This window comes from Pteropus medius, unplaced genomic scaffold (assembly GCF_902729225.1).
Source record: "Pteropus medius unplaced genomic scaffold, Ma_sr-lr_union100, whole genome shotgun sequence".
Lineage (NCBI taxonomy): Eukaryota > Metazoa > Chordata > Mammalia > Chiroptera > Pteropodidae > Pteropus > Pteropus medius.
Genome location: NW_024340849.1, coordinates 44138174 through 44153900, shown reverse-complemented (window position 1 = coordinate 44153900; position 15727 = coordinate 44138174). Strand labels below are relative to the sequence as shown.

The following is a 15727-nucleotide window of genomic DNA, read 5'->3' as shown; positions in this document are numbered from 1 at the left end:
TACACTTTAACAATAAGGCATATATATATTTACACTGTGTTCACCTCCCACAGTTAGATTTCCTTTCTGTCACCACATATTTGACCCCCTTGACCTTGTCTACCTCCTCCTTCCCCACTCCCCCCCCACTCCCTCCCCCCCCTCTGGCAACCTTTGTCTTCCTTTGTCTGACTTGTTTCACTTAGTCTAATGCTCTCAAAGTCCATCCATGTTATCACAAATAACAGGATCTTTTCTTTTTATGTCTTGCTATTATGCTTGTACATATACCTACCATATTTTCTTTATTCATTCATCTGTCGATGAGCACTCAGGTCGTTTCCATGTATTGGCTATGGTGAATAATGCTACAGTGAAATAGGAGAGCAGATATCTCTTTAATCTCCTGCTTTCATTTCCTTTGGATATATACCCAGAAGTTAGTCTGCTGGGTCTTATGATATTTCTATTTTTAATTTTTTGAGGAAACTCCATACTGTTTTCCATAGTGGCTGCACCAATTTACATTCCACGAAGAGAGCTCAAGGATTTCTTTTTCTCCACTTCCTCGCCACCACTTGTTATTTTATCTTTTTATAATAGCCATTCTAAAAGGTATAAAGTGATATCTCACTGTGGTTTTGATTCGCATGTACCTGATGATTAGCGATGAGCATCTTTTCATGTACTTTCTGGTCATTTGGATGTCAATTCAGTTTCTCTGTCCGTTTTTAAATCAGATTATTGGATTTTTCCCCTATTGAATTATATGACTTCTTTATATATTTTGGATTAACCTTTCATCATATAGATGATATGCAAATATTTTCTCCATTCCATAAGTTGCCTTTTCATTTTGTTTACTGTTTCTGTGCAGAAGTTTTTTGGTTTAATATAGTCTCACTTATTAATTTTTGCTTTTGCTGCATTTCCTTTGGTGTTATATCCAAAAAATTCACTGCCAATACTCATGTAAAGAAGTTTTTAAACTGGAGAAGACAGTGGGGGCGGGGGGAGAGTACCCTGTGTAAAGAACTTTTATCACCCACAGCTTTCTTTCCCTAGGTATTGTTACCAGTTACCTGCTTGTCCACTCAAAGGTGAGTGGTTTCCATATGTGTTAGCACACACAGCATGCTAGGTAGAAACAAGCCTTTTTAGGCTCATTTATGATGACTTACATGGAATCTTGTTTGGTTGATTGATGACTTGCTGTTGAGACTCAGAAATCTGATTTTCTAGAGAAAAAAAGAAGAAAAGAAGTTTTTTCTTTTATGTTTTCTTTAGGAATTTTACATTTTCAGGTCTAATGCTTAAGTTTTTAATCCATTTTGAGTCAAGTTATGTAAGTGGCATAAAATAGGGGTTTAGTTTTATTATTTTGCATGTGGTTATACAATTTTCCTAATACTATTTATTGAAGAGATTGTCCTTTCTTCATTGAGCATTCTCAGCTCCCTTGTCAAATATTATTTAACCATATATGCAAGGGTTTATTTCTGGGTTCTAGATTATGTTCCATTGGTCTATGTGCCTGTTTTTATGCCAGTACCATACTTTTAAAATTATTATAGTTTTGAAATCAGGCAGCGTGATGCCTCCATCTTTATTCTTCATGTTCAAGACTGCTTTGACTACTCAGTCTTTTGTGGTTCCATATAAATTATAGAATCTTTTTTTCTGTTTCTGTGAAAAATAGAATTTTAATAGAATTGCATTAAATCTATATATTGCTTTGTGTAGTATGGATATTTAAACAACATTAATGCTTTTGATTTATGAATATGAAGTGTCTTTGCATTTATTTGTATCTCCTATTTTGTTAATCAAAGTCTTAATTTTCAGCGTACATGTTTTTCACCTCTTTACTTAAATTTATTCCTAAGCATTTTATTGTTTTTTGATGAGATTGTAAATTATTTTCTGTATTTCTTTTTCAGATAGTTTGTTGTTAGTGTATAGAAATGCAGCTGATTTTTATATATTGATTTTGTATCTTGCAACTTTACTGAATTAGTTTAATCTACCAGGTAGTTTGGGTGAAATCTTTAGTATTTTCTATATGTAAGATTATATCATCTGCAAAGAGAGAAAATTTTACAACTTCCTTTCTGATTTGAATGTCTTTTATTTCCTTTTCTTGCTTTGGGCTAGGACTTCCAGTGCTATATTGAATAAGAATGATAAGAGTAAGCATCCTTGTCTTGTTCCTGATGTTGGAGGAAAACTTTACAACTTTTGCCATTGAGTATAATATTTACTGTGGGCTTGTCATATGTGGCCTTTATTATGTTGAGGTATATTCTCTTTATATCAAATTTTTTGAAAATTTTTGTCATGAAAGAATGTCGAGTTTTGTCTAATACTTTTTCTACACCTGTTGAGATGATCACATGATTTTTATCTTTCATTCTATTATTGTGGTGTAGCACATTGGTTGATTTGTGGATGTCGAACCATTGTTGCACTTCAGAGGTAAATCCAACTTGATCATGGTATATGATCCTTTCAATGTGCTCTTGAATTTGGTTTACTAATTTTTTGTTGAGAAATTTTGCATCTATATTCATCAGGGATATTGGCCAGTAGTTATCTTTTCTTGTAGTGTCTTTGTCTGGCTTTAGTTTTGAGTTAATACTGGCCTTGAAAAATGAACAAAGGAGTCCCTCCTTTTTAATTTTTGGAATAGTTTAAGAAGGATTGATGTTAATTTTTTTTTTTTTAATTTTTGGTTGAATTCACCAGTGAAATTATCTGGTCCTGGGCTTTCTTCATTGGAAACTATTTTATTATGGATTCAATCTCCTTACTTGTTATTTATTTTTTCAGATTCTTCATGACTCAGTCTTGGTAGATTGTATGTTTCTACCAATTTGTCCATTTCTCTTAGGCGACTTAATTTGTTGTTGTATCATTGTTATTAATGGTCTGTTATGATCCTTTGTATCTCTGTGATATCAGTTTTAATGTCTTCTCTGTCATTTCGGATGTTATTTATTTGAGTCTTCTCTCTTTTTTTCTTAGTCTAGCTTAAAGGTTTTGTCAATTTTATTTCTTTTTAAATAATCAGCTTTTAATTTCACTGATCTTTTCTATTATTTTTTCTGGTCTCTATTTCATTTATTTCTGCTTTGATCTTTATTATTTGCTTCCCTCTGCTAACTTTGTACTTAGTTCATTCTTTTTTTATACTTTCTTGAGGTGTAAAGTTAGGTTGTTTATTTGAGATCTTTCTTTTTTCTTAATGTAGGCATTTGTCACTCTAAACTTCCCTCTTAGTGCTTCTTTTATTGCATCTTATATGTTTTGGTGTGTTGTATTTTTGTTTTCATTTGTTTCAAGATTTTTTTTATTTCTCCTTTGATTGCTTCTTTGACCCATTGATTGATTAGGAATGTGTTAATTTCCATATATTTTTGAATTTTAGTTTTCTTTTTGTTATTGATTTCTAGTTTCATACCATTGTGGTAAGGAAGTTTATTTGGTATAATTCAGTCTTCTAAGACTATTTTTGTGTTGTAACATATGATCTATCCTTGAGAATGCTCTATGTGTACTTGAGAAAATGATTGTTTTTCTGCTCGTGGTAGAATGTTCTGTATATGTTTGTTAGATCTTTTTGATCTACAATGTAGTTCAAATCCATCATTTTCTTGTTAATATTCTGTCTGGATGACCTATGCATTTTTGAAAGTGGATTATGGAAGTCTCCTACTATTGTATTGTTGTCTATTTCTTTCTTCATATCTGTTAATATTTGTTTAATATATATACTTTGATGTTTGATGCATACATACTTGCAATTGTTATATATTTTTGATCAATTGACCCCTTTATCATTATATAATAACCTTCTTTGTCTTTTGTTATAGCTTTTGAGTTAAAGTCCATTTGCCTAATATAACTATAGCTATCCTTAATTTCTTTGGTTTTCACTTACGTGGAATATATTTTTTTAAACCTTCACTTTTAGATTATGTGTATCATTAAACCTGACATTTTTCTCTTGTAGTCAGCATATAATTGATCTTGTTCTTTTATCTAATCAGTCACTCTATGCCTTTTGATTAGAGTAATTATTAATAGTTAAGGACTTACTAATGTCATCTTACTAATTGTTTTCTCACTGTTATGTATTTCACTTGTTCCTTTCCTCCTCTCTCACTATCTTCCTTTGTGAACTGATGATTTTCCATATTGGTATGTTTTGATTCCCTTCTCTTTATCTTTTGTGTATCTATTGTAGGTTTTTGCTTTGTTAGTACCATGAGGCTTACATAAAACATCTTATAGATATAATAGTATCTTCTATACTGATATCAACTTAACTTTAATAGCATATGAAAACTACCCTTTTACTCCACCCCACATATTTTGTTTTTGATGTGACAGTTCACCTCTTTTTGTATTGTATATTTTTAACAAATTACTATAGCCATAGTTATTTTGATAGTTTTGTCTTTTAACCTTTTCTTTTTACTAGAGTCAAGTGGTTAATACACCATCATATTACAGTATTAAAGCATTATAATTTGACTATATGCTTAGCTTTACCAGTTTGTGGTATATTTTCATATGTTTTCATGTTACTAATTAGCATCTTTTCATTTCTGCTTGAAAAATCCCTTTCAGCATTTTTCATAAGGTAAGTCTAGTAGTGATGGGCTTCTGTAGCTTTTGTTTATCTGGAAATGTCTTTTCTCTCCATTTATGAAAGACAAATTTGCTTGATAAAGTATTCATGGTGGCAAGGTTTTATTTTTCTTTCAGTACTTTGATTATATCATCCTACTCTATCCTGGCCTGTAAGGTTTCTGCTGGTAGATTTATGGGGGGTTCCTTTGTACATGATAAGCTTCTTTTGCTGCTTTTAAGATTCCCTCTTTGTTTTGATTTTTGACAGTTTATTGTAATATGCCTTGGAGAAGATCTTTTTGAGTTGAATTATTTGGAGATTATTAGCTTCATCAACAAGAATGGCTGAATCTCTTCTTGGATTTTAGAAATTCTCAGCTATCATTTCTTTAAATAAGCTTTCTCCTTGTTTTCTCTGTCTTCTCCTACTGGGACTCCAATAATTTTCAGATTGCTACTCTTGATTGCATCTCATACTTCATATATGCTTTCTTCATTTTTTAAAATTTATTTTTCTTTATTTTCCTTTGAGTAATTTCAAAGGTCTTGTCTTCAACTTCACAGATTCTTTCTTCTGCTTGATCCATTTTAATATTGATTCTGTCTATTGCATTTTTTCTTTCATTCATTGCGTTCTTCAGCTCCACAACTTCTGTTTAGTTGTTTTTTTATTATTGTTATTTCTATCTCTCTGTTAAACTTTTAATTTTGTTTGTGTATTGTCTTCTTAGTTTCATCAAATTGTCTTTCTGTGTTTTCTTGTAGCTCACTGAGCTTCCTTAAAACAGCTAATTTGAATTCTTTATTAGCTAAGTCAGATATCTCTATGTCTTTAGGGTTTGTTACTGGAAATTATTGTAGTCCTTTATTGATGTTACATTACCTAGATTTTTTTATGTTCCTTCAAGTCTTGAGTGGGTGTCTTCGTTTTTAAAATAGCAGTTACCCCCTCAAGTCTACTGACCTCATTGCCCACAATATTTCTGCCCAAAGTATTTCTAATGGAAACAAGGAACACTTTATTCATTTTCAAAGTATCCCACACAATCCCACACAGTTGCTTCTAATCAAGAAAAGCAATTTACAGCAAGAGAAGTGCAGTAATTGAATTCACTGGTCTTAGCATATACCTGTTACTAAGAAGGATCTAGTCTGAGAGATCTATTGGATAGCTTTCTGAAGATTCAATAAGTTGCAGTGAAGAAACAACACTCTGAGAACTGAACATTATCATACAGAATCTGTTTTGAGGCAGCACCCAATATATAGTGTCATTTCTCTAATTGCCATAATGTAAGGGTCTGAAAATGAAGAAATGGATGTGGAACTGGCTTTTCTCACTACTAAACTTAATAACCCACTCTCAGAATTTTTGCTTTTAATTCTTACATATTTGGCTTCTGCTGATTTAAAGGTCTCAATTCCTGAAGAAGGAAGGTTTCCACCAGCAGACACAATAAAAGATATATTAGATTGGAAATAGAGACTGCCATCTGGCCATTTCAAGGTCTTCATATCCCAGAAATAACAAAGACTAGTTGGGGAAATTGATTCTGATTATAAAGAAACTGGAAAGTTGGTTTCTATTATGAAATAGCATCAGAAAATAATATCTGGAAGTGAGAAGGTTTTCTTGATGTAGCTTTTACTATTTTCCTGTTCATTAATAAAAGTTAGCAGAAAACTACTATGTCTCAGCAAAAACAGAACCATTAAGAATTCAGGCCCTTCAGAAATAAAACTTCAGATTACTCCATCGAGTAAAAATTCCCAATTAGCTCAGGTGCTAGTTGAAGGTTCAGGAACCATGGGATTGAAAATAGAAATATGAAGTTATAAATATCAATTACAGCCTTATAACCAGTAATAGAAATAAAAATTGTAGCAACTAGGCATATTTTTTCCTTGCTTGTTATATATGAATTTTCATATTTTAAATATATTTTTATCATCTTCTTTTCTGTATTACTTGGTATAAAGAATTTTCATGGTTAATGTTATAATGTAGTCTTCATACTATAAAATATTAAGGTGTAGTTCTAAATGAGCTGGGAAAGCAATTAAAAACACCTAGAGATGGACACGTAATTGGTGGGGTTTTATATCTCTCTTTTTGAGATATAGGTGATATAGTCTCAGGTTGTTATAACAAAACACTACAGACTGTATAGCTTCAATAAAAAATATTTTCTCATAGTTCTCAAGGCTAGATATTTATAATCAAGGTATCAGAAAATTCACTTTCTGGTGAAAGCTCTCTTTCTGGCTTATAGATGGCTGCCTTTCATTATGTCCTCATATGGCCTTTTATCGGTGTTTGCTTAGGGAGAGATAGAGATAGAGCTAGAGATAATGATAGATAGATGATAGATAGTTTACAGATAGATATGATAGATAGATGATAGATAGATAGATAGATAGATAGATAGATAGATAGATAGATAGATAGATGATAGAGACTACTTCCTCTTCTTATAAGGCTACCAGTCCAATTGGATTAGAACTTTATTCTTATGACTTCATTTATCCTTAATTATCTTCTAGAAATACTATTTCCAAATATAGTCACACTGGGGCTTAGCCTTTTAACCTATGAAATTTGAGAGGACAAAATTTAGTTCATATTGAATAAGAACATTTTCATTTGTACAAACAACACTTTATGGGTAAGAGGCATGAAATTATATTGTTGCTATTATGGGGAATTTTAAATAATATTGAAGAATTTGTACAGTCAGTATCTTTTATAAACATAGTTACAAAATTATAAACAAAAAATTAGTAAATAAAATTCAAGTTATATAAAAATGATAATTCATCACAAAAAATGAGTTTATTCCAAGGATATAGATTATTTTAACATTTGAGAAGTAGTGATTACAATTTATTTTATTATTATAATAGAAGGAAAAACATATATGGTCATAGGAAAAGATAAAAATAATGCATTTGATAAAATCCACTCTCCAAAGTCAATACTTTTTTGCATACTAGTAATAGATAGGAACTTTATTAATATATTAAAGTACCAAAACCCCATAGTAAACATTATACTTTATGGTTAAAAGCTTTCTCTATGAGATTGAAAGTCAGACAAGTTTTCCCATCTTACTACTCTTACCACTTAAACTTAACATTGTAATGTTTCCCAGCAAGTACAGTAAGGCAACAAATAAGCAAACAAATAAATAAATAAAATTTAAAAGATGTAATTTTAAATGACTTAACTGAAAATAACATCAAATATATCAGATTTTTAGATATAAGTCAAATGAAAAATGTACAGACCATTTAATCAAAAACTTTAAAAAGTTATTAAGACCCAAATAAATAGAAAGCTGTAAGGTATTAATGGATTAAAGACTTGCACTAGTAGATTTAAGGCTTAGAATTTACATTCATGGATTAAAGTTAAGGAAGTCATTTTTCTCCAAATTATCTATAGATTCAATAGCCTAATAAAAAACACCAGAAGATATCTTTTGCATAAAAATTTGCAAGCCAATTCTAAATTTTATTTGGTAATGCAAAGGACCAGGAATATTGAAGAAAAAGTTGAAGAAACAAAAACAGGAGGACTTACTCTAGTGGATAAGAAGATAAATTATAAAGTGGCAGTAATTAAGAGAGTGTTGTTTTTCTGCAAGGAGAGCCAAATATACCAAACGAATAGAGCAGAGAATCATCATCCCTACACTACTATAGATGATTGATTTATGACAAAGGTCACACAGCTGAGCAGTGTGAAAAGAATAATTTGTTCTATGAAAGGTATGGGGACAATTGGATATCCAAATACATAAAATGAATCTTGACCCCATGCACAAAAATCAATATGAGAAAGGAAACATGGAGGAGTGAGAGACCTCCCCAGATCTCTCCCCTTGAAACAACAATAAGCTGACTATCTAAAACTCAACAAAAAACACCCAGACTGCACACCAGCACGTCCGAGCATGGGATCTGCTCATAAAAGCAACCACATGTTGGAACCCCAGGTGTCGGGCAGTGGACTAGGAGAAATAAAGAGGCTGCCTCTCGCAGCTGCTGGAGCTCCTTACAGGAGGAGAAGGAGGGGTGAAGGTGCGGTCACTTCCCTGAATGGCCCTGCCTAGGACCACTGTGAGCAACTTGTGTTGGGTGGAAGGACCCAGTCATTAGGGCAGAAGACAGAGAAGCAGGACAAGAATGCAGAGAAACAACAGTTGATTTTTACTGGCCCCAGTTGCAAAATCGAGGCTGAGCTGCAGCTCATAATCCACAACCCAGAGGGCCTCTTCCCCCATACCCTCTGAGACCAATCACTGCGGAGCCCCAGGGGAATCTTAGCAAACACTGCTGAAACTCTCGCTGACACTGACAGGGACTGAAACTGAGGGTAGTGAGCGTGATTAAATATCTGCAAGAAAATTTTTTAAAAAGGCATTTTAAGGCTTTATATAAAGCAGAGATCCAAGAGGCTTAGATGCCACCTACTGGAAACCAAAAGAAAAGCACTTCTTTACAGCAGGCTAAAGAGAGATCTTTATATAATAAATCTTCTATCTGGATAAAAAGCAGAATACACTTCCATTAATGCCCAGGCAGGAAAATACTCCATTAAATACCGTGAACAACCAAAGTGACAAAGCGGCTCAGAAAGAAGAGAAATATCTGCAGAAAATAAGCTTACAGACATAGAAATATGCAATTTAAATGACAGAGAATTCGGGATGGTACTTCTGAAAAAACTCAGTGAGTTCCGAAACGAGTCATATTAACAATTTCAGGAATTGAAAAAACCACTAGATGAGCAGAACAAGGAGATTGAAACCCTCAAAAAGAACCAAATAGAAATTCTGGAGATAAAAAACACACTGCAAGAGTTGAAAAATGAAATAGCAAGCTTGGGAAATAGAGTTAACCAAATGGAGGAAAAGATCAGTGATATCGAAGACAGAAATCTAGAAATAAATCAGAAAGAAGAAGAGAGAAATCGAAGAATAAAAAACAATGAAAGAGAAATACAAGAACTAGCTGGTACTATCAGGAGAGGAAACATAAAAATAATGGGCATTATCGAAGGTGAGGAAAAGGAGTAGAAAGCATTTTCAGATGAATAGTGGATGATAATTTCCCAAATCTAAGGAACGAGCTGGAGCTTGGAATTCAAGAAGTCAGCAGAACATCCAATTACCTCAATCCAAAAAGACCTTCACCAAAACACATTGTATTAAAATTATCAAAAATCAACGACAAAGACAGAATTCTCAGGGCAGCCAGGAAGAAGAAAATGGTAACTTATAAAGGAAAACCCATTAGATTATCCTCGGACTTCTCAGTGCAGATCTTACAAACCAGAAAGGAATAGAATCAAATATTTAAACTATTAAGTGAAAGGAACTACCAGCCTAGAATAATGTATCCAGCTAAGCTCTCCTTTAGGTATGAAGGAGAAATTAAGACCTTTTGAGACATACAAAAATTGAGAGAATTCTCTACTACAAGGCCTGCACTATAGGAAATACTGAAAGGGGTCAGCTCACTTAAAACAAAACGACAGAAAAAAAAGAATAATAATTAAGAGTAAAGTAACTATCAGGCAATTAGAAGCAGAGGAGTGCAATCCTTACTAAGAACAGAGTATTATAAGCTTAAATAATAAGAAGAGAATTGCTATAGCAAGATAGTAATGAATGTTCAGCATACATAGGAACAAATAGAGACAACAATGACTGAAGAGGGGAGGATTCAAAGATCCAGATTCACAAAGGGGAATGGAGATAAGGCACGTGCAGAAGAAAATGGATGACTGTATATGTATAACTGTCCTTTTCATATTTGTAATGGTAACCACACACCAAAGATTCAGAACTGAAGTATATAACATAAAACAAGAAGGACCAGAGAGAAAACCCACAAAAGCCAATCAAAATAAGGAAAACAGAAACACAAGGACAAGGAAGCAATGGAAACAATGAGATACCAGAAAGCAAAAGATAAAATGGCTATTAGAAGACCTCATTTTTCAATAATCATCCTAAATGTAAATGGACTGAACTCACCAATAAAAAGGCACAAAGTTACAGAATAGATCAAAAAACAAAACCCAACCATATGCTGCCTCCAGGAGACACATCTCAGCTCCAAAGACAAATACAGACTCAAAGTGAAAAGATGGAATATTTCAAGCAAGTGGCATTCAGAGAAAAACGGGAGTCATGGTACTAATATCAGATGAAACAGACTTCAAAATAAAAAAGGTAAAGAAAAATACCGAGGGACACTTCATAATGATAAAGGGAATCATGCACGAAGAAGACATAACACTTGTTGATATCTATGCTCCCAATCAGGGAACCCCAAAATATGTAAAGCAATTACTAACGGAACTAAAGGGAGAAACAGACCAAAACACTATCATAGTAAGGAACATAAATACACCACTGTCAGATATGGACAGATCATCCAAACAGAAAATCAATAAGGAAATAACATCCTTAAATGACACATTAGACCAACTGGACATAATTGACATTTACAGAGACTTCCATCCCAAAACAGTTGCTAATACATTCTTCTCTAGTGCACATGAAACATTCTCAAGAATCAACCACATACTGGGACACAGAGATAGCCTCAGCAAATATAAGAGGGTTGAAATCATACCAACCATATTCTCTGATCATAATGCTTTGAAACTAGAGGTCAACTGCAAAAAGAAATCAGGAAGAACCACAGATACATGTAGATTAAACAACATGCTACTGAAGAATAACTGGGTTAGAGAAGAAATAAAAAGAGAGATTAAGAGATACATGGAAACAAATGATAATGATAGTACAACATATCAAAACTTTTGGGACATTGTAAAAGCAATCATAAGAGGAAAGTTCATATCATTACAGGCATATCTCTAAAAACAAGAATGAGACCAAATAAACAACCTAATGCTTCATCTTAAAAAACTAGAAAAGGAAGAACAAATGAAGACTAAAGTCAGCAGAAGGAAAGAAATAATCAAAATTAGAGCAGAAATAAATGCGATTGAAGACAACAACAACAACAAATAGAAAAAATAAATACAACAAGGAGCTGGTTCTTTGAGAAGATTAATAAAATTGACAAACCCCTGGATAGACTCACTGAGGAAAAAAGAGAAAGGATACAAATAAACAAAATCAGGGATGAAAGAGGAAATTACAACTGACATTGCAGAAATACAAAAGATCATACAAGAGTACTATGAAAAAGTATATAACACCAAATTTAATAACCTAGAAGAAATGGATCAGTACTTCGAAAAATACAATCTTCCTAGACTGAACCAAGAAGAACTGGAAAATCTAAATAGACTGATCAGCAGTATGAAAACTGAAAGAATCATCAAAAACTTACCAAAAAGAAAAAGTCCAGGATCAGATGGCTTCACCAGTGAATTCTACCAAAAAATTCAAAGAAAATTTAATACCTATTCTCCTCAAACTCTTCCAAAAAATCGAAGAGGAGGCACTACTTCCCAACTCATTTTATGAGGCCAATATTACTCTGATACCAAAATCTGGTAAGGATAGCACACAAAAAAAGAAAACTACAGACCAATCTCTCTCATGAACACAGATGCAAAAAATCCTAAATAAGATACTAGTGAACCAAATACAGCAACATATTAAAAAGATTATACACCATGATCAAGTGTGCTTCATCCCTGAAGCACAGGGATGGTTCAACATATGCAAATCAATTAATGTGATGTACCACATAAACAAATTAAAAAATAAGAATCATATAATCATATCAATAGATGCAGAAAAAGCCTTCGACAAGATACAGCATCCATTTATGATCAAAACACTTCACAAAATCGGTATAGAAGGAAAGTATCTTAACATAATGAAGGCCATATAAGACAAAACTTCAGCCAACATTACTCTTAATGGTGAAAAACTAAAAACCTTCCCTCTAAGATCAGGAACAAGACAAGACTGTCCACTATTGCCACTGTTATTCAATATAATATTGGAGGTCCTAGTGAGTGTAATCAGACAAGAGAAAGGTATAAAAGGTATTTAAATAGGAAACGAAAAAGTCAAACTGTCACTATTTGTGGATGACATGATTCTCTGTATAGAAAACTCTAAATACTCGACAAAATCACTACTAGAAACAATAAGCAAATACAGTAAAGTTTCTGGATACAAAATCAACATTCAGAAATCCATAGTGTTCCTATACTCTAATAATGAAGTGTCAGAAAAATAAGTAGAAAAAATAATTCCTTTTGCATTTGCAACAAAAAGAATAAAATACCTAGGAATAAATTTAACGAAACATGTGAAGAACCTATATAATGAAAACTACAAGACCCTATTAAAAGAAATCAAAGAAAATACAAAGAAATGGAAAGAGATTCTGTGTTCGTGGATTGGAAGAATCAACATAGTTAAAATGACCATATTACCTAAAGTATTATATAGATTTAATGCAATCCCCATCAAACTCCCATTAGCTTTAAAAAAAAAAAAGAACAAAAAAATCATCAGATTTGTATGGAAGCACAAAAGACCCCGAATTTCCAAAGACATCCTGAGAAAAAAGAATGAGGCTGGAGGCATCACTCTGCCTGACTTCAAATTATACTACAAAGTGACAGTAATCAAAACAGCATGGTATTGACAGCAAAACAGACACATAGACCAGTGGAATAGAATCAAGAGTCCAGAAATAAACTTATGTTTATATGGGCAAATAATTTTCTTCAAAAAAGCCGAAAATATACAGTAGAGAAAGGAAAGCCTCTTCAATAAATGGTGCTGGGAAAACTGGAAAGCCATCTGCGAAAAAATGAAACTAGACTGTTGTCTATCACCATACACCAAAATTAACTCAAAATGAATTAAAGACCTTAATATAAGACCTGAAACAATAAAATGCATAGAAGAAAAGATAATAACTAAACTCAGGGACCTTAGACTTAAAGAGGATTTTATGAATTTGACCTCAAAGGCAAGGGAAGTAAAAGCTAAAATAAATGAATGGGACTACATCAAACTAAAAAGCTTCTGCTCAGCAAAAGAAATCATCGACACGGTAAAGAGACAATCATCTAAATGGGAAAATATATTTGAAAGCAACACCTCCGATAAGGGCCTAATAGCCAAAATATACAAAGAACTCATACAACTCAATAACAACAAATAAACAAACGATTCAATTAATAAATGGGCAGAGGACCTGAACAGACACTTCTCCCTAGAGGACATACAAATGTCCACAAGTATATGCAAAGATGCTCAACATCACTAGCTATGAGGGAAACGAAAGCAAAACCACAATGAAATACCATATCATACCTGTTAGAATAGTTATAATCAATAGAACAAATAATAACAAATGTTGGAGAGGATGTGGAGAAAAAGGAACCCTCATACACTGCTGGTGGGACTGCAAATTGGTACAGCCGCTATAGGAAACAGTATGGAGGTTCCTCAAAAAACTAAGAATTGATCTACCATATGATCCAGCAATCCCATTGTTGGATATTTACCCCAGAGACTTGAAAACCCATATCCAAAAAGATATTTGCACACCGATGTTTATAGCAGCATTATTCACAGTGGCCAGGATATGGAAGCAACCAAAGTGTCTTATGATAGATGATTGGCTAAAGAAGCTGTGGCCAGTCATCTATCATAGGACATTCCAATATACAATGGAATATTACTCAGCCATAAGAAGAGATGAAATACTGCCATTTGCAACAACATGGATGGACCTCAAGATAATCATGCTAAGCGAAATCAGCCAGACAGAAAAAGTTGAAAATCACATGATATCACTTTTATGTGGAATATAAACCTAAAAGCAACAAATGAACAAGACAAACAAATAGAGACTCATGGACATAGACTATAGACTAGTGGTTACCAGAGGGTGGGGAGTGGGGATGAGGGGGGAGGTAGACAAGGTTAAGGTGGTCAAAGATAGGGGGATAGGGAGAGGGTGAAGTGGGTAAAGGGGATCAAATATATGGTAGCTAAAGGAAACTGGACTTTGGGTGGTAAACACACAATAGAATATACAGATGTCAAATTATAATGTATACCTGAAAATTATGTAATTATATTAACCAATGTTACCCCAATAAACTTAAATTAAAAAAATCAATACAAAATGAATTATAGATTTAAAGGAAAATATAATACAAATTTATAATACGGCATAGGGAAAGGCTTCTTCAATATACAATAAAACTTAGAAAGGAAATTTAGATAAATGGCACTGCATTTAAATTAAGAACTTTTTAAAATCAAAATACATCATTGCAAGTTTTTAAAAAGCCAGAAAGTAGGAATTTATATGTGTGTAACAATGAATGTGAGTTTAAAATATGAAAAAAAGTATATATAAACTCCCACAAATCAGCAATAATAAAAAAAGCCCAAAATAAAAATGGAGAAGGGTACTTGAATAATCACCCACAAGAAAGGCTACTTAAATGGCCTATAGACATACGAAAATATTGAATACCATTAGTAAAAAAGGAAAACACAAATTAAAACTATAATACATGTTTATGGCCATGCCACCCTGAACATTCCCGGTCTCATCTGATCTTGGAAGCTAAGCAGGGTTGGGCCTGGTTAGTACTTGGATGGGAGACCACCTAGGAAGACCAGGTGTTGTAGGCATAAAAACAAATAAACAAACAAAACTATAATATGCTATACATTTATACATGCATACATCAAAAAGGCTAATTTTAAAAAATTAGGAGTAAAAAACAGGAGAAAATGTTAACAAGAATGTGAAGTAATTGGAACTCTCATTAATTACTAGAAATAGTGTAAAGTAGTATAACTTTGGATATCTGTTTAGCAGTTTTTATGAAAATTGGAAATTTACCTTCATTATGTCCTGCTAATTTACTACTAAGTATATACTGCATAGAAATATATATATGTAGAAATGCAAAAAAATATACAATATGTAAAAAGGAACATACATAGCAATATTATTTATAATAGTCTCAAATTGAAAACTTTATTGACTATTAACAGAATGAATAAATAAATTATGGAACATTCACATAATGATAAACTAAATAATGAAAATGAAAAACATATTTAATAAC

General features: G+C 32.7%; 2 non-coding genes across 2 annotated transcripts; both read left to right on the top strand.

Annotated features, from left to right (window-relative positions):
* The first annotated feature begins 1144 nt into the window (after positions 1-1144).
* Positions 1145-1218, top strand: LOC120591494 (small nucleolar RNA SNORD30). The gene has a single exon (XR_005649902.1). It is a non-coding gene; the product is annotated as a small nucleolar RNA SNORD30 (small nucleolar RNA).
* A 13947-nt stretch (positions 1219-15165) lies between these two features.
* On the top strand, positions 15166-15284 carry LOC120590291 (5S ribosomal RNA). The gene has a single exon (XR_005649667.1). It is a non-coding gene; the product is annotated as a 5S ribosomal RNA (ribosomal RNA).
* Positions 15285-15727: the final 443 nt, after the last annotated feature.